Here is a 19034-nt window from a genome sequence, read left to right on the forward strand (position 1 = left end):
CATCTCATGAACACGTTTCTGGCACGTCTGAGATGTGGTTCCAGCCGGCCCGACAGGTGTTTCCGCAGTGTCCGCCAAGCGGTTCTGGTGTAGTTGGCAGGTGATTTTGGCATGACTGGCAGGTGGTTCCAGCAAGCCTGGCAGGTGATTCCAAAGTGTTCACCAACTGGTTGTGGCGTAGCCGGCAGGTGATTTTTGCGTGATCGGCAGGTGGTTCTGGCGAGTCGAGCAGGTGGTTCCGGCGTGCTCGGCTGGTGCTTCCGGGGTCATTGGCACGGGGTTCTGGCATGTCTGAGAGGTGGTTCCTGCATGCCTGGCAAGTGATTCCGGAGTGTTCGCCAAGTGGTTCTGGCATAGTCGGCAGGTGATTTTGGCATGTCCGGCAGGTGGTTCAGGCGAGTTGAGCAGGTGGTTCCAACGTGCTTGGCAGGTGCTTCCGGCGTCTCCGGCACGTGTTTCTGGCACATCTGACAGGTGGTTCCGGCATGCCCGAAAGGTGATTCCGGTGTGTCCGGTCGGTGGTTCCAGCCTGCACGGCATGTGGTTCTGGTACGTCTCAGAGGTGGTTGCGCATGCCCAACAGGTGATTCCGGACTGTCCGCCACATGGTTCTGGCACGTCTGAGAGGTGGTTCCGGCATGCCCGGCAGGTCATCCCAGAGAGTCCTCCTAGTGGTTCTGGCATAACACGCAGGTGATTTTGGCGTGTCTGGCAGGTTGTTCCGTTGTGCTTGGCAGGTGGTTCAGGCTTGGCCGGCAGGTGGTTCCAGACTGTCCAGGACGTGTTTCCAGCTTCTCCGGCAGGTGGTTCTGGTACGTCTGAGAGGTGGTTCCGCCATGGCTGGCAGGTGATTCCGGACCGTCCCCCAGGTGGTTCTGGCATAGCCAGCAGTTGATATTGGCCTGTCCGGCAGGTGGTTCCAGCGAGTCGAACAGGTGGCTCCGGCGTGCTCGGCAGGTGGTTCCGGTCTGTCCGGTAGGTGATTCCGGCGTGTCCGGCACGTGCTTCCGGCACGTCTGAGAGGTGGTTCCGGCATGCGCGACAGGTGGTTTCGGAGTGTCCGCCAGGTGGTTCTGGCGTACCCGGCAGGTGATTTTGGCGTGTCCGGCAGGTGTTTCTGGCGAGTCGAGCAGGTGGCTCCGGCATGCTCGGCAGGTGCTTCCGGCGTCTCCGGCACTTGGTTCTGGTGTGTCTGAGAGCTGGTTCCGGCATGTCCGGCAGATGATTCCGGAGTGTCCGCCAAGTGGTTCTGGCATACCCAGCAGGTGATTTTGGCGTGTCAGGGAGGTGGTACCGGTGAGTCGAGCAGGTGGTTCCGGCGTGCTCAGCAGGTGGTTCAGGCGGTTCTGGCAGGTGGTATCCGTCTGTTTGGGGTGTGGTTCCAGCATCTCATGAACACGTTTCTGGCACGTCTGAGATGTGGTTCCAGCCGGCCCGACAGGTGTTTCCGCAGTGTCCGCCAAGCGGTTCTGGCGTAGTTGGCAGGTGATTTTGGCATGACTGGCAGGTGGTTCCAGCAAGCCTGGCAGGTGATTCCAAAGTGTTCACCAACTGGTTGTGGCGTAGCCGGCAGGTGATTTTTGCGTGATCGGCAGGTGGTTCTGGCGAGTCGAGCAGGTGGTTCCGGCGTGCTCGGCTGGTGCTTCCGGGGTCATTGGCACGGGGTTCTGGCATGTCTGAGAGGTGGTTCCTGCATGCCCGGCAAGTGATTCCGGAGTGTTCGCCAAGTGGTTCTGGCATAGTCGGCAGGTGATTTTGGCATGTCCGGCAGGTGGTTCAGGCGAGTTGAGCAGGTGGTTCCAACGTGCTTGGCAGGTGCTTCCGGCGTCTCCGGCACGTGTTTCTGGCACATCTGACAGGTGGTTCCGGCATGCCCGAAAGGTGATTCCGGTCTGTCCGGTAGGTGGTTCCAGCCTGCACGGCATGTGGTTCTGGTACGTCTCAGAGGTGGTTGCGCATGCCCAACAGGTGATTCCGGACTGTCCGCCACATGGTTCTGGCACGTCTGAGAGGTGGTTCCGGCATGCCCAGCAGGTCATCCCAGAGAGTCCTCCAAGTGGTTCTGGCATAACACGCAGGTGATTTTGGCGTGTCTGGCAGGTTGTTCCGTTGTGCTTGGCAGGTGGTTCAGGCTTGGCCGGCAGGTGGTTCCAGACTGTCCAGGACGTGTTTCCAGCTTCTCCGGCAGGTGGTTCTGGTACGTCTGAGAGGTGGTTCCGCCATGGCTGGCAGGTGATTCCGGACCGTCCCCCAGGTGGTTCTGGCATAGCCAGCAGTTGATATTGGCCTGTCCGGCAGGTGGTTCCAGCGAGTCGAACAGGTGGCTCCGGCGTGCTCGGCAGGTGGTTCCGGTCTGTCCGGTAGGTGATTCCGGCGTGTCCGGCACGTGCTTCCGGCACGTCTGAGAGGTGGTTCCGGCATGCGCGACAGGTGGTTTCGGAGTGTCCGCCAGGTGGTTCTGGCGTACCCGGCAGGTGATTTTGGCGTGTCCGGCAGGTGTTTCTGGCGAGTCGAGCAGGTGGCTCCGGCATGCTCGGCAGGTGCTTCCGGCGTCTCCGGCACGTGGTTCTGGTGTGTCTGAGAGCTGGTTCCGGCATGTCCGGCAGATGATTCCGGAGTGTCCGCCAAGTGGTTCTGGCATACCCGGCTGGTGATTTGGGCATGTCAGGTAGGTGGTTCCGGCGAGTTGAGCAGGTGGCTCCGGCGTGCTCGGCAGGTTGTTCAGACGGGTCTGGCAGGTGTTTTCCGTCTGTTCGGGGTGTGGTTCCAGCATCTCATGCACATGGTTCTGGCACGTCTGAGATGTGGTTCCGGCCGGCCCGACAGGTGTTTCCACAGTGTCCGCCAAGTGGTACTGGGCGTAGTTGGCAGGTGATTTTGGCATGACCGGCAGGTGGTTCCAGCAAGCCCGGCAGGTGATTCCGAAGTGTTCCCCAACTGGTTGTGGCGTAGCCGGCAGGTGATTTTTGCGTGTCCGGCAGGTGGTTCTGGCGAGTCGAGCAGGTGGTTCCGGCGTGCTCGGCAGGTGCTTCCGGGGTCATTGGCACGTGGTTCTGGCATATCTGAGAGGTGGTTCCGGCATGACCGCAGGTGATTCCGGAGTGTTCGCCAAGTGTTTCCGGCGTAGCCGGCAGGTGATTTTGCATGTCCAGCGGTCGTTCCGGCGGGTCGAGCCGGTGGTTCCGGCGTGTCCGGCAGGTGGTTCCAGTCTGTCCGGCAGGTGGTTCTGTGGTGTCCGGCACGAGGTTCAGTCTGAGAGGCTGTGCCGGCATGCCCCTCACGTGATTCCGGCTTGTCCCCGAAGTGGTGCTGGTGTAGCGGGCAGGTGATTTTGGCGTGTCCGGCAGGTGGTTCAGGCGAGTTGAGCAGGTGGTTGCGACGTGCTCGGCAGGTGCTTCCGGCGTCTCCGGCACGTGTTTCTGGCACATCTGACTGGTGGTTCTGGCATGCCCAAAAGTTGATTCTGGTCTGTCCGGTAGGTGGTTCCGGCGTGCACGGCACGTGGTTCTGGTACGTGTCAGAGGTGGTTGCGTATGCCCAACAGGTGATTCCGGACTGTCCGCCGCGTGCTTCTGGCACGTCTGAGAGGTGGTTCCAACATGCCCGGCAGGTCATTTCGGAGAGTCGTCCAAGTGGTTCTGGCGTAGCCCGCAGGTGATTTTGGCGTGGCCGGCAGGTGGTTCCGCCGTGCTCGGCAGGTGGTTCAGGCATGGCCGTCACGTGGTTCCAGTCTGTCCAGGACGTGTTTCCAGCTTCTCCGGCAGGTGGTTCTGGTACGTCTGAGAGGTGGTTCCGCCATGGCTGGCAGGTGATCCCGGACTGTACCCCAGGTGTTTCTGGCAAAGCCAGCAGTTGATATTGGCCTGTCCGGGAGGTGGTTCCAGCGAGTCGAACAGGTGGCTCCGGCGTTCTTGGCAGGTGGTTCCGGTCTGTCCGGTAGGTGTTTCCGGCGTGTCCGGCACATGCTTCCGGCATGTCTGAGAGGTGGTTCCGGCATACGCGGCAGGTGATTCCGTAGAGTCCGCGAGGTGGTTCTGGCATACCCGGCAGGTGATTTTGGCGTGTCCGGCAGGTGTTTCTGGCGAGTCGAGCAGGTGGCTCCGGCATGCTCGGCATGTGCTTCCGGCGTCTCCGGCACTTGGTTCTGGTGTGTCTGAGAGCTGGTTCCGGCATGTCCGGCAGATGATTCCGGAGTGTCCGCCAAGTGGTTCTGGCATACCCAGCAGGTGATTTTGGCGTGTCAGGGAGGTGGTACCGGTGAGTCGAGCAGGTGGTTCCGGCGTGCTCAGCAGGTGGTTCAGGCGGTTCTGGCAGGTGGTATCCGTCTGTTCGGGGTGTGGTTCCAGCATCTCATGAACACGTTTCTGGCACGTCTGAGATGTGGTTCCAGCCGGCCCGACAGGTGTTTCCGCAGTGTCCGCCAAGCGGTTCTGGCGTAGTTGGCAGGTGATTTTGGCATGACTGGCAGGTGGTTCCAGCAAGCCTGGCAGGTGATTCCAAAGTGTTCACCAACTGGTTGTGGCGTAGCCGGCAGGTGATTTTTGCGTGATCGGCAGGTGGTTCTGGCGAGTCGAGCAGGTGGTTCCGGCGTGCTCGGCTGGTGCTTCCGGGGTCATTGGCACGGGGTTCTGGCATGTCTGAGAGGTGGTTCCTGCATGCCCGGCAAGTGATTCCGGAGTGTTCGCCAAGTGGTTCTGGCATAGTCGGCAGGTGATTTTGGCATGTCCGGCAGGTGGTTCAGGCGAGTTGAGCAGGTGGTTCCAACGTGCTTGGCAGGTGCTTCCGGCGTCTCCGGCACGTGTTTCTGGCACATCTGACAGGTGGTTCCGGCATGCCCGAAAGGTGATTCCGGTGTGTCCGGTAGGTGGTTCCAGCCTGCACGGCATGTGGTTCTGGTACGTCTCAGAGGTGGTTGCGCATGCCCAACAGGTGATTCCGGACTGTCCGCCACATGGTTCTGGCACGTCTGAGAGGTGGTTCCGGCATGCCCGGCAGGTCATCCCAGAGAGTCCTCCAAGTGGTTCTGGCATAACACGCAGGTGATTTTGGCGTGTCTGGCAGGTTGTTCCGTTGTGCTTGGCAGGTGGTTCAGGCTTGGCCGGCAGGTGGTTCCAGACTGTCCAGGACGTGTTTCCAGCTTCTCCGGCAGGTGGTTCTGGTACGTCTGAGAGGTGGTTCCGCCATGGCTGGCAGGTGATTCCGGACCGTCCCCCAGGTGGTTCTGGCATAGCCAGCAGTTGATATTGGCCTGTCCGGCAGGTGGTTCCAGCGAGTCGAACAGGTGGCTCCGGCGTGCTCGGCAGGTGGTTCCGGTCTGTCCGGTAGGTGATTCCGGCGTGTCCGGCACGTGCTTCCGGCACGTCTGAGAGGTGGTTCCGGCATGCGCGACAGGTGGTTTCGGAGTGTCCGCCAGGTGGTTCTGGCGTACCCGGCAGGTGATTTTGGCGTGTCCGGCAGGTGTTTCTGGCGAGTCGAGCAGGTGGCTCCGGCATGCTCGGCAGGTGCTTCCGGCGTCTCCGGCACGTGGTTCTGGTGTGTCTGAGAGCTGGTTCCGGCATGTCCGGCAGATGATTCCGGAGTGTCCGCCAAGTGGTTCTGGCATACCCGGCTGGTGATTTGGGCATGTCAGGTAGGTGGTTCCGGCGAGTTGAGCAGGTGGCTCCGGCGTGCTCGGCAGGTTGTTCAGACGGGTCTGGCAGGTGTTTTCCGTCTGTTCGGGGTGTGGTTCCAGCATCTCATGCACATGGTTCTGGCACGTCTGAGATGTGGTTCCGGCCGGCCCGACAGGTGTTTCCACAGTGTCCGCCAAGTGGTACTGGCGTAGTTGGCAGGTGATTTTGGCATGACCGGCAGGTGGTTCCAGCAAGCCCGGCAGGTGATTCCGAAGTGTTCCCCAACTGGTTGTGGCGTAGCCGGCAGGTGATTTTTGCGTGTCCGGCAGGTGGTTCTGGCGAGTCGAGCAGGTGGTTCCGGCGTGCTCGGCAGGTGCTTCCGGGGTCATTGGCACGTGGTTCTGGCATATCTGAGAGGTGGTTCCGGCATGCCCGCAGGTGATTCCGGAGTGTTCGCCAAGTGTTTCTGGCGTAGCCGGCAGGTGATTTTGCATGTCCAGCGGTCGTTCCGGCGGGTCGAGCCGGTGGTTCCGGCGTGTCCGGCAGGTGGTTCCGGTCTGTCCGGCAGGTGGTTCTGTGGTGTCTGGCACGAGGTTCAGTCTGAGAGGCTGTGCCGGCATGCCCCTCACGTGATTCCAGCTTGTCCCCGAAGTGGTGCTGGTGTAGCGGGCAGGTGATTTTGGCGTGTCCGGCAGGTGGTTCAGGCGAGTTGAGCAGGTGGTTGCGACGTGCTCGGCAGGTGCTTCCGGCGTCTCCGGCACGTGTTTCTGGCACATCTGACTGGTGGTTCCGGCATGCCCAAAAGTTGATTCCGGTCTGTCCGGTAGGTGGTTCCGGCGTGCACGGCACGTGGTTCTGGTACGTGTCAGAGGTGGTTGCGTATGCCCAACAGGTGATTCCGGACTGTCCGCCACGTGCTTCTGGCACGTCTGAGAGGTGGTTCCAACATGCCCGGCAGGTCATTTCGGAGAGTCGTCCAAGTGGTTCTGGCGTAGCCCGCGGGTGATTTTGGCGTGTCCGGCAGGTGGTTCCGCCGTGCTCGGCAGGTGGTTCAGGCATGGCCGTCACGTGGTTCCAGTCTGTCCAGGACGTGTTTCCAGCTTCTCCGGCAGGTGGTTCTGGTACGTCTGAGAGGTGGTTCCGCCATGGCTGGCAGGTGATCCCGGACTGTACCCCAGGTGGTTCTGGCATAGCCAGCAGTTGATATTGGCCTGTCCGGCAGGTGGTTCCAGCGAGTCGAACAGGTGGCTCCGGCGTTCTTGGCAGGTGGTTCCGGTCTGTCCGGTAGGTGTTTCCGGCGTGCCTGGAACGTGCTTCCGGCACGTCTGAGAGGTGGTTCAGGCATGCGCGGCAGGTGATTCCGTAGTGTCCGCCAGGTGGTTCTGGCATACCCGGCAGGTGATTTTGGCGTGTCCGGCAGGTGTTTCTGGCGAGTCGAGCAGGTGGCTCCGGCATGCTCGGCAGGTGCTTCCGGCGTCTCCGGCACTTGGTTCTGGTCTGTCTGAGAGCTGGTTCCGGCATGTCCGGCAGATGATTCCGGAGTGTCCGCCAAGTGGTTCTGGCATACCCAGCAGGTGATTTTGGCGTGTCAGGGAGGTGGTACCGGTGAGTCGAGCAGGTGGTTCCGGCGTGCTCAGCAGGTGGTTCAGGCGGTTCTGGCAGGTGGTATCCGTCTGTTCGGGGTGTGGTTCCAGCATCTCATGAACACGTTTCTGGCACGTCTGAGATGTGGTTCCAGCCGGCCCGACAGGTGTTTCCGCAGTGTCCGCCAAGCGGTTCTGGCGTAGTTGGCAGGTGATTTTGGCATGACTGGCAGGTGGTTCCAGCAAGCCTGGCAGGTGATTCCAAAGTGTTCACCAACTGGTTGTGGCGTAGCCGGCAGGTGATTTTTGCGTGATCGGCAGGTGGTTCTGGCGAGTCGAGCAGGTGGTTCCGGCGTGCTCGGCTGGTGCTTCCGGGGTCATTGGCACGGGGTTCTGGCATGTCTGAGAGGTGGTTCCTGCATGCCCGGCAAGTGATTCCGGAGTGTTCGCCAAGTGGTTCTGGCATAGTCGGCAGGTGATTTTGGCATGTCCGGCAGGTGGTTCAGGCGAGTTGAGCAGGTGGTTCCAACGTGCTTGGCAGGTGCTTCCGGCGTCTCCGGCACGTGTTTCTGGCACATCTGACAGGTGGTTCCGGCATGCCCGAAAGGTGATTCCGGTGTGTCCGGTAGGTGGTTCCAGCCTGCACGGCATGTGGTTCTGGTACGTCTCAGAGGTGGTTGCGCATGCCCAACAGGTGATTCCGGACTGTCCGCCACATGGTTCTGGCACGTCTGAGAGGTGGTTCCGGCATGCCCGGCAGGTCATCCCAGAGAGTCCTCCAAGTGGTTCTGGCATAACACGCAGGTGATTTTGGCGTGTCTGGCAGGTTGTTCCGTTGTGCTTGGCAGGTGGTTCAGGCTTGGCCGGCAGGTGGTTCCAGACTGTCCAGGACGTGTTTCCAGCTTCTCCGGCAGGTGGTTCTGGTACGTCTGAGAGGTGGTTCCGCCATGGCTGGCAGGTGATTCCGGACCGTCCCCCAGGTGGTTCTGGCATAGCCAGCAGTTGATATTGGCCTGTCCGGCAGGTGGTTCCAGCGAGTCGAACAGGTGGCTCCGGCGTGCTCGGCAGGTGGTTCCGGTCTGTCCGGTAGGTGATTCCGGCGTGTCCGGCACGTGCTTCCGGCACGTCTGAGAGGTGGTTCCGGCATGCGCGACAGGTGGTTTCGGAGTGTCCGCCAGGTGGTTCTGGCGTACCCGGCAGGTGATTTTGGCGTGTCCGGCAGGTGTTTCTGGCGAGTCGAGCAGGTGGCTCCGGCATGCTCGGCAGGTGCTTCCGGCGTCTCCGGCACGTGGTTCTGGTGTGTCTGAGAGCTGGTTCCGGCATGTCCGGCAGATGATTCCGGAGTGTCCGCCAAGTGGTTCTGGCATACCCGGCTGGTGATTTGGGCATGTCAGGTAGGTGGTTCCGGCGAGTTGAGCAGGTGGCTCCGGCGTGCTCGGCAGGTTGTTCAGACGGGTCTGGCAGGTGTTTTCCGTCTGTTCGGGGTGTGGTTCCAGCATCTCATGCACATGGTTCTGGCACGTCTGAGATGTGGTTCCGGCCGGCCCGACAGGTGTTTCCACAGTGTCCGCCAAGTGGTACTGGCGTAGTTGGCAGGTGATTTTGGCATGACCGGCAGGTGGTTCCAGCAAGCCCGGCAGGTGATTCCGAAGTGTTCCCCAACTGGTTGTGGCGTAGCCGGCAGGTGATTTTTGCGTGTCCGGCAGGTGGTTCTGGCGAGTCGAGCAGGTGGTTCCGGCGTGCTCGGCAGGTGCTTCCGGGGTCATTGGCACGTGGTTCTGGCATATCTGAGAGGTGGTTCCGGCATGCCCAGCAGGTGATTCCGGAGTGTTCGCCAAGTGTTTCCGGCGTAGCCGGCAGGTGATTTTGCATGTCCAGCGGTCGTTCCGGCGGGTCGAGCCGGTGGTTCCGGCGTGTCCGGCAGGTGGTTCCGGTCTGTCCGGCAGGTGGTTCTGTGGTGTCCGGCACGAGGTTCAGTCTGAGAGGCTGTGCCGGCATGCCCCTCACGTGATTCCGGCTTGTCCCCGAAGTGGTGCTGGTGTAGCGGGCAGGTGATTTTGGCGTGTCCGGCAGGTGGTTCAGGCGAGTTGAGCAGGTGGTTGCGACGCGCTCGGCAGGTGCTTCCGGCGTCTCCGGCACGTGTTTCTGGCACATCTGACTGGTGGTTCCGGCATGCCCAAAAGTTGATTCCGGTCTGTCCGGTAGGTGGTTCCGGCGTGCACGGCACGTGGTTCTGGTACGTGTCAGAGGTGGTTGCGTATGCCCAACAGGTGATTCCGGACTGTCCGCCACGTGCTTCTGGCACGTCTGAGAGGTGGTTCCAACATGCCCGGCAGGTCATTTCGGAGAGTCGTCCAAGTTGTTCCGGCGTAGCCCGCGGGTGATTTTGGCGTGTCCGGCAGGTGGTTCCACCGTGCTCGGCAGGTGGTTCAGGCATGGCCGTCACGTGGTTCCAGTCTGTCCAGGACGTGTTTCCAGCTTCTCCGGCAGGTGGTTCTGGTACGTCTGAGAGGTGGTTCTGCCATGGCTGGCAGGTGATCCCGGACTGTCCCCCAGGTGGTTCTGGCATAGCCAGCAGTTGATATTGGCCTGTCCGGCAGGTGGTTCCAGCGAGTCGAACAGGTGGCTCCGGCGTTCTTGGCAGGTGGTTCCGGTCTGTCCGGTAGGTGTTTCCGGCGTGTCCTGCACGTGCTTCCGGCACGTCTGAGAGGTGGTTCCGGCATGCGCGGCGGGTGATTCCGTAGTGTCCTCCAGGTGGTTCTGGCATACCCGGCAGGTGATTTTGGCGTGTCCGGCAGGTGTTTCTGGCGAGTCGAGCAGGTGGCTCCGGCATGCTCGGCAGGTGCTTCCGGCGTCTCCGGCACTTGGTTCTGGTGTGTCTGAGAGCTGGTTCCGGCATGTCCGGCAGATGATTCCGGAGTGTCCGCCAAGTGGTTCTGGCATACCCAGCAGGTGATTTTGGCGTGTCAGGGAGGTGGTACCGGTGAGTCGAGCAGGTGTTTCGGGCGTGCTCAGCAGGTGGTTCAGGCGGTTCTGGCAGGTGGTATCCGTCTGTTCGGGGTGTGGTTCCAGCATCTCATGAACACGTTTCTGGCACGTCTGAGATGTGGTTCCAGCCGGCCCGACAGGTGTTTCCGCAGTGTCCGCCAAGCGGTTCTGGCGTAGTTGGCAGGTGATTTTGGCATGACTGGCAGGTGGTTCCAGCAAGCCTGGCAGGTGATTCCAAAGTGTTCACCAACTGGTTGTGGCGTAGCCGGCAGGTGATTTTTGCGTGATCGGCAGGTGGTTCTGGCGAGTCGAGCAGTTGGTTCCGGCGTGCTCGGCTGTTGCTTCCGGGGTCATTGGCACGGGGTTCTGGCATGTCTGAGAGGTGGTTCCTGCATGCCCGGCAAGTGATTCCGGAGTGTTCGCCAAGTGGTTCTGGCATAGTCGGCAGGTGATTTTGGCATGTCCGGCAGGTGGTTCAGGCGAGTTGAGCAGGTGGTTCCAACGTGCTCGGCAGGTGCTTCCGGCGTCTCCGGCACGTGTTTCTGGCACATCTGACAGGTGGTTCCGGCATGCCCGAAAGGTGATTCCGGTCTGTCCGGTAGGTGGTTCCAGCCTGCACGGCATGTGGTTCTGGTACGTCTCAGAGGTGGTTGCGCATGCCCAACAGGTGATTCCGGACTGTCCGCCACATGGTTCTGGCACGTCTGAGAGGTGGTTCCGGCATGCCCGGCAGGTCATCCCAGAGAGTCCTCCAAGTGGTTCTGGCATAACACGCAGGTGATTTTGGCGTGTCTGGCAGGTTGTTCCGTTGTGCTTGGCAGGTGGTTCAGGCTTGGCCGGCAGGTGGTTCCAGACTGTCCAGGACGTGTTTCCAGCTTCTCCGGCAGGTGGTTCTGGTACGTCTGAGAGGTGGTTCCGCCATGGCTGGCAGGTGATTCCGGACCGTCCCCCAGGTGGTTCTGGCATAGCCAGCAGTTGATATTGGCCTGTCCGGCAGGTGGTTCCAGCGAGTCGTACAGGTGGCTCCGGCGTGCTCGGCAGGTGGTTCCGGTCTGTCCGGTAGGTGATTCCGGCGTGTCCGGCACGTGCTTCCGGCACGTCTGAGAGGTGGTTCCGGCATGCGCGACAGGTGGTTTCGGAGTGTCCGCCAGGTGGTTCTGGCGTACCCGGCAGGTGATTTTGGCGTGTCCGGCAGGTGTTTCTGGCGAGTCGAGCAGGTGGCTCCGGCATGCTCGGCAGGTGCTTCCGGCATCTCCGGCACGTGGTTCTGGTGTGTCTGAGAGCTGGTTCCGGCATGTCCGGCAGATGATTCCGGAGTGTCCGCCAAGTGGTTCTGGCATACCCGGCTGGTGATTTGGGCATGTCAGGTAGGTCGTTCCAGCGAATCGAGCAGGTGGCTCTGGCGTGCTCGGCAGGTTGTTCCGACGGGTCTGGCAGGTGTTTTCCGTCTGTTCGGGGTGTGGTTCCAGCATCTCATGCACATGGTTCTGGCACGTCTGAGATGTGGTTCCGGCCGGCCCGACAGGTGTTTCCACAGTGTCCGCCAAGTGGTACTGGCGTAGTTGGCAGGTGATTTTGGCATGACCGGCAGGTGGTTCCAGCAAGCCCGGCAGGTGATTCCGAAGTGTTCCCCAACTGGTTGTGGCGTAGCCGGCAGGTGATTTTTGCGTGTCCGGCAGGTGGTTCTGGCGAGTCGAGCAGGTGGTTCCGGCGTGCTCGGCAGGTGCTTCCGGGGTCATTGGCACGTGGTTCTGCCATATCTGAGAGGTGGTTCCGGCATGCCCGGCAGGTGATTCCGCAGTGTTCGCCAAGTGTTTCCGGCGTAGCCGGCAGGTGATTTTGCATGTCCAGCGGTCGTTCCGGCGGGTCGAGCCGGTGGTTCCGGCGTGTCCGGCAGGTGGTTCCGGTCTGTCCGGCAGGTGGTTGTGTGGTGTCCGGCACGAGGATCAGTCTGAGAGGCTGTGCCGGCATGCCCCTCACGTGATTCCGGCTTGTCCCCGAAGTGGTGCTGGTGTAGCGGGCAGGTGATTTTGGCGTGTCCGGCAGGTGGTTCAGGCGAGTTGAGCAGGTGGTTGCGACGTGCTCGGCAGGTGCTTCCGGCGTCTCCGGCACGTGTTTCTGGCACATCTGACTGGTGGTTCCGGCATGCCCAAAAGTGGATTCCGGTCTGTCCGGTAGGTGGTTCCGGCGTGCACGGCACGTGTTTCTGGTACGTCTCAGAGGTGGTTGCGTATGCCCAACAGGTGATTCCGGACAGTCCGCCACGAGCTTCTGGCACGTCTGAGAGGTGGTTCCAACATGCCCGGCAGGTCATTTCGGAGAGTCGTCCAAGTGGTTCTGGCTTAGCCCGCGGGTGATTTTGGCGTGTCCGGCAGGTGGTTCCGCCGTGCCTGGCAGGTGGTTCAGGCATGGACGTCACGTGGGTCCAGTCTGTCCAAGACGTGTTTCCAGCTTCTCCGGCAGGTGGTTCTGGTACGTCTGAGAGGTGGTTCCGCCATGGCTGGCAGATGATCCCGGACTGTCCCCCAGGTGGTTCTGGCATAGCCAGCAGTTGATATTGGCCTGTCTGGCAGGTGGTTCCAGCGAGTCGAACAGGTGGCTCCGGCGTTCTTGGCAGGTGGTTCCGGTCTGTCCGGTAGGTGTTTCCGGCGAGTCCGGCACGTGCTTCCGGCACGTCTGCGAGGTGGTTCCGGCATGCGCGGCAGATGATTCCGTAGTGTCCGCCAGGTGGTTCTGGCATACCCGGCAGGTGATTTTGGCGTGTCCGGCAGGTGTTTCTGGCGAGTCGAGCAGGTGGCTCCGGCATGCTCGGCAGGTGCTTCGGCGTCTCCGCCACTTGGTTCTGGTGTGTCTGAGAGCTGGTTCCGGCATGTCCGGCAGATGATTCCGGAGTGTCCGCCAAGTGGTTCTGGCATACCCAGCAGGTGATTTTGGCGTGTCAGGGAGGCGGTACCGGTGAGTCGAGCAGGTGGTTCCGGCGTGCTCAGCAGGTGGTTCAGGCGGTTCTGGCAGGTGGTATCCGTCTGTTCGGGGTGTGGTTCCAGCATCTCATGAACACGTTTCTGGCACGTCTGAGATGTGGTTCCAGCCGGCCCGACAGGTGTTTCCGCAGTGTCCGCCAAGCGGTTCTGGCGTAGTTGGCAGGTGATTTTGGCATGACTGGCAGGTGGTTCCAGCAAGCCTGGCAGGTGATTCCAAAGTGTTCACCAACTGGTTGTGGCGTAGCCGGCAGGTGATTTTTGCGTGATCGGCAGGTGGTTCTGGCGAGTCGAGCAGGTGGTTCCGGCGTGCTTGGCTGGTGCTTCCGGGGTCATTGGCACGGGGTTCTGGCATGTCTGAGAGGTGGTTCCTGCATGCCCGGCAAGTGATTCCGGAGTTTTCGCCAAGTGGTTCTGGCATAGTCGGCAGGTGATTTTGGCATGTCCGGCAGGTGGTTCAGGCGAGTTGAGCAGGTGGTTCCAATGTGCTTGGCAGGTGCTTCCGGCGTCTCCGGCACGTGTTTCTGGCACATCTGACAGGTGGTTCCGGCATGCCCGAAAGGTGATTCCGGTCTGTCCGGTAGGTGGTTCCAGCCTGAACGGCATGTGGTTCTGGTACGTCTCAGAGGTGGTTGCGCATGCCCAACAGGTGATTCCGGACTGTCCGCCACATGGTTCTGGCACGTCTGAGAGGTGGTTCCGGCATGCCCGGCAGGTCATCCCAGAGAGTCCTCTAAGTGGTTCTGGCACAACACGCAGGTGATTTTGGCGTGTCTGGCAGGTTGTTCCGTTGTGCTTGGCAGGTGGTTCAGGCTTGGCCGGCAGGTGGTTCCAGACTGTCCGGGACGTGTTTCCAGCTTCTCCGGCAGGTGGTTCTGGTACGTCTGAGAGGTGGTTCCGCCATGGCTGGCAGGTGATTCCGGACCGTCCCCCAGGTGGTTCTGGCATAGCCAGCGAGTCGAACAGGTGGCTCCGGCGTGCTCGGCAGGTGGTTCCGGTCTGTCCGGTAGGTGATTCCGGCGTGTCCGGCACGTGCTTCCGGCTCGTCTTAGAGGTGGTTCCGGCATGCGCGACAGGTGGTTTCGGAGTGTCCGCCAGGTGGTTCTGGCGTACCCGGCAGGTGATTTTGGCGTGTCCGGCAGGTGTTTCTGGCGAGTCGAGCAGGTGGCTCCGGCATGCTCGGCAGGTGCTTCCGGCGTCTCCGGCACGTGGTTCTGGTGTGTCTGAGAGCTGGTTCCGGCATGTCCGGCAGATGATTCCGGAGTGTCCGCCAAGTGGTTCTGGCATACCCGGCTGGTGATTTGGGCATGTCAGGTAGGTGGTTCCAGCGAGTCGAGCAGGTGGCTCCGGCGTGCTCGGCAGGTTGTTCAGACGGGTCTGGCAGGTGTTTTCCGTCTGTTCGGGGTGTGGTTCCAGCATCTCATGCACATGGTTCTGGCACGTCTGAGATGTGGTTCCGGCCGGCCCGACAGGTGTTTCCACAGTGTCCGCCAAGTGGTACTGGCGTAGTTGGCAGGTGATTTTGGCATGACCGGCAGGTGGTTCCAGCAAGCCCGGCAGGTGATTCCGAAGTGTTCCCCAACTGGTTGTGGCGTAGCCGGCAGGTGATTTTTGCGTGTCCGGCAGGTGGTTCTGGCGAGTCGAGCAGGTGGTTCCGGCGTGCTCGGCAGGTGCTTCCGGGGTCATTGGCACGTGGTTCTGGCATATCTGAGAGGTGGTTCCGGCATGCCCGGCAGGTGATTCCGGAGTGTTCGCCAAGTGTTTCCGGCGTAGCCGGCAGGTGATTTTGCATGTCCAGCGGTCGTTCCGGCGGGTCGAGCCGGTGGTTCCGGCGTGTCCGGCAGGTGGTTCCGGTCTGTCCGGCAGGTGATTCTGTGGTGTCCGGCACGAGGTTCAGTCTGAGAGGCTGTGCCGGCATGCCCCTCACGTGATTCCGGCTTGTCCCCGAAGTGGTGCTGGTGTAGCGGGCAGGTGATTTTGGCGTGTCCGGCAGGTGGTTCAGGCGAGTTGAGCAGGTGGTTGCGACGTGCTCGGCAGGTGCTTCCGGCGTCTCCGGCACGTGTTTCTGGCACATCTGACTGGTGGTTCCGGCATGCCCAAAAGTTGATTCCGGTCTGTCCGGTAGGTGGTTCCGGCGTGCACGGCACGTGGTTCTGGTACGTGTCAGAGGTGGTTGCGTATGCCCAACAGGTGATTCCGGACTGTCCGCCACGTGCTTCTGGCACGTCTCAGAGGTGGTTCCAACATGCCCGGCAGGTCATTTCGGAGAGTCGTCCAAGTGGTTCTGGCGTAGCCCGCGGGTGATTTTGGCGTGTCCGGCAGGTGGTTCCGCCGTGCTCGGCAGGTGGTTCAGGCATGGCCGTCACGTGGTTCCAGTCTGTCCAGGACGTGTTTCCAGCTTCTCCGGCAGGTGGTTCTGGTACGTCTGAGAGGTGGTTCCGCCATGGCTGGCAGGTGATCCCGGACTGTCCCCCAGGTGGTTCTGGCATAGCCAGCAGTTGATATTGGCCTGTCCGGCAGGTGGTTCCAGCGAGTCGAACAGGTGGCTCCGGCGTTCTTGGCAGGTGGTTCCGGTCTGTCCGGTAGGTGTTTCCGGCGTGTCCGGCACGTGCTTCCGGCACGTCTGAGAGGTGGTTCCGGCATGCGCGGCAGGTGATTCCGTAGTGTCCGCCAGGTGGTTCTGGCATACCCGGCAGGTGATTTTGGCGTGTCCGGCAGGTGTTTCTGGCGAGTCGAGCAGGTGGCTCCGGCATGCTCGGCAGGTGCTTCCGGCGTCTCCGGCACTTGGTTCTGGTGTGTCTGAGAGCTGGTTCCGGCATGTCCGGCAGATGATTCCGGAGTGTCCGCCAAGTGGTTCTGGCATACCCAGCAGGTGATTTTGGCGTGTCAGGGAGGTGGTACCGGTGAGTCGAGCAGGTGGTTCCGGCGTGCTCAGCAGGTGGTTCAGGCGGTTCTGGCAGGTGGTATCCGTCTGTTCGGGGTGTGGTTCCAGCATCTCATGAACACGTTTCTGGCACGTCTGAGATGTGGTTCCAGCCGGCCCGACAGGTGTTTCCGCAGTGTCCGCCAAGCGGTTCTGGCGTAGTTGGCAGGTGATTTTGGCATGACTGGCAGGTGGTTCCAGCAAGCCTGGCAGGTGATTCCAAAGTGTTCACCAACTGGTTGTGGCGTAGCCGGCAGGTGATTTTTGCGTGATCGGCAGGTGGTTCTGGCGAGTCGAGCAGGTGGTTCCGGCGTGCTCGGCTGGTGCTTCCGGGGTCATTGGCACGGGGTTCTGGCATGTCTGAGAGGTGGTTCCTGCATGCCCGGCAAGTGATTCCGGAGTGTTCGCCAAGTGGTTCTGGCATAGTCGGCAGGTGATTTTGGCATGTCCGGCAGGTGGTTGAGGCGAGTTGAGCAGGTGGTTCCAACGTGCTTGGCAGGTGCTTCCGGCGTCTCCGGCACGTGTTTCTGGCACATCTGACAGGTGGTTCCGGCATGCCCGAAAGGTGATTCCGGTCTGTCCGGTAGGTGGTTCCAGCCTGCACGGCATGTGGTTCTGGTAGGTCTCAGAGGTGGTTGCGCATGCCCAACAGGTGATTCCGGACTGTCCGCCACATGGTTCTGGCACGTCTGAGAGGTGGTTCCGGCATGCCCGGCAGGTCATCCCAGAGAGTCCTCCAAGTGGTTCTGGCATAACACGCAGGTGATTTTGGCGTGTCTGGCAGGTTGTTCCGTTGTGCTTGGCAGGTGGTTCAGGCTTGGCCGGCAGGTGGTTCCAGACTGTCCAGGACGTGTTTCCAGCTTCTCCGGCAGGTGGTTCTGGTACGTCTGAGAGGTGGTTCCGCCATGGCTGGCAGGTGATTCCGGACCGTCCCCCAGGTGGTTCTGGCATAGCCAGCAGTTGATATTGGCCTGTCCGGCAGGTGGTTCCAGCGAGTCGAACAGGTGGCTCTGGCGTGCTCGGCAGGTGGTTCCAGTCTGTCCGGTAGGTGATTCCGGCGTGTCCAGCACGTGCTTCCGGCACGTCTGAGAGGTGGTTCCGGCATGCGCGACAGGTGGTTTCGGAGTGTCCGCCAGGTGGTTCTGGCGTACCCGGCAGGTGATTTTGGCGTGTCCGGCAGGTGTTTCTGGCGAGTCGAGCAGGTGGCTCCGGCATGCTCGGCAGGTGCTTCCGGCGTCTCCGGCACGTGGTTGTGGTGTGTCTGAGAGCTGGTTCCGGCATGTCCGGCAGATGATTCCGGAGTGTCCGCCAAGTGGTTCTGGCATACCCGGCTGGTGATTTTGGCATGTCAGGTAGGTGGTTCCGGCGAGTTGAGCAGGTGGCTCCGGCGTGCTCGGCAGGTTGTTCAGACGGGTCTGGCAGGTGTTTTCCGTCTGTTCGGGGTGTGGTTCCAGCATCTCATGCACATGGTTCTGGCACGTCTGAGATGTGGTTCCGGCCGGCCCGACAGGTGTTTCCACAGTGTCCGCCAAGTGGTACTGGCGTAGTTGGCAGGTGATTTTGGCATGACCGGCAGGTGGTTCCAGCAAGCCCGGCAGGTGATTCCGAAGTGTTCCCCAACTGGTTGTGGCGTAGCCGGCAGGTGATTTTTGCGTGTCCGGCAGGTGGTTCTGGCGAGTCGAGCAGGTGGTTCCGGCGTGCTCGGCAGGTGCTTCCGGGGTCATTGGCACGTGGTTCTGGCATATCTGAGAGGTGGTTCCGGCATGCCCGGCAGGTGATTCCGGAGTGTTCGCCAAGTGTTTCCGGCGTAGCCGGCAGGTGATTTTGCATGTCCAGCGGTCGTTCCGGCGGGTCGAGCCGGTGGTTCCGGCGTGTCCGGCAGGTGGTTCCGGTCTGTCCGGCAGGTGGTTGTGTGGTGTCCGGCACGAGGTTCAGTCTGAGAGGCAGTGCCGGCATGCCCCTCACGTGATTCCGGCTTGTCCCCGAAGTGGTGCTGGTGTAGCGGGCAGGTGATTTTGGCGTGTCCGGCAGGTGGTTCAGGCGAGTTGAGCAGGTGGTTGCGACGTGCTCGGCAGGTGCTTCCGGCGTCTCCGGCACGTGTTTCTGGCACATCTGACTGGTGGTTCCGGCATGCCCAAAAGTTGATTCCGGTCTGTCCGGTAGGTGGTTCCGGCATGCACGGCACGTGGTTCTGGTACGTGTCAGAGGTGGTTGCGTATGCCCAACAGGTGATTCCGGACTGTCCGCCACGTGCTTCTCGCACGTCAGAGAGGTGGTTCCAACATGCACGGGAGGTCATTTCGGAGAGTCGTCCAAGTGGTTCTGGCATAGCCCGCGGGTGATTTTGGCGTGTCCGGCAGGTGGTTCCGCCGTGCTCGGCAGGTGGTTCAGGCATGGCCGTCACGTGGTTCCAGTCTGTCCAGGACGTGTTTCCAGCTTCTCCGGCAGGTGGTTCTGGTACGTCTGAGAGGTGGTTCCGCCATGGCTGGCAGGTGATCCCGGACTGTCCCCCAGGTGGTTCTGGCATAGCCAGCAGTTGATATTGGCCTGTCCGGCAGGTGGTTCCAGCGAGTCGAACAGGTGGCTCCGGCGTTCTAGGCAGGTGGTTCCGGTCTGTCCGGTAGGTGTTTCCCGCGTGTCCGGCACGTGCTTCCGGCATGTCTGAGAGGTGGTTCCGGCATGCGCGGCAGGTGATTCCGTAGTGTCCGCCAGGTGGTTCTGGCATACCCGGCAGGTGATTTTGGCGTGTCCGGCAGGTGTTTCTGGCGAGTCGAGCAGGTGGCTCCGGCATGCTCGGCAGGTGCTTCCGGCGTCTCCGGCACGTGGTTCTGGTGTGTCTGAGAGCTGGTTCCGGCATGTCCGGCAGATGATTCCGGAGTGTCCGCCAAGTGGTTCTGGCATACCCGGCTGGTGATTTGGGCATGTCAGGTAGGTGGTTCCGGCGAGTCGA

This window comes from Equus caballus, unplaced genomic scaffold (assembly GCF_041296265.1).
Source record: "Equus caballus isolate H_3958 breed thoroughbred unplaced genomic scaffold, TB-T2T haplotype2-0000437, whole genome shotgun sequence".
In the NCBI taxonomy this organism is placed as follows: Eukaryota; Metazoa; Chordata; class Mammalia; order Perissodactyla; family Equidae; genus Equus; species Equus caballus.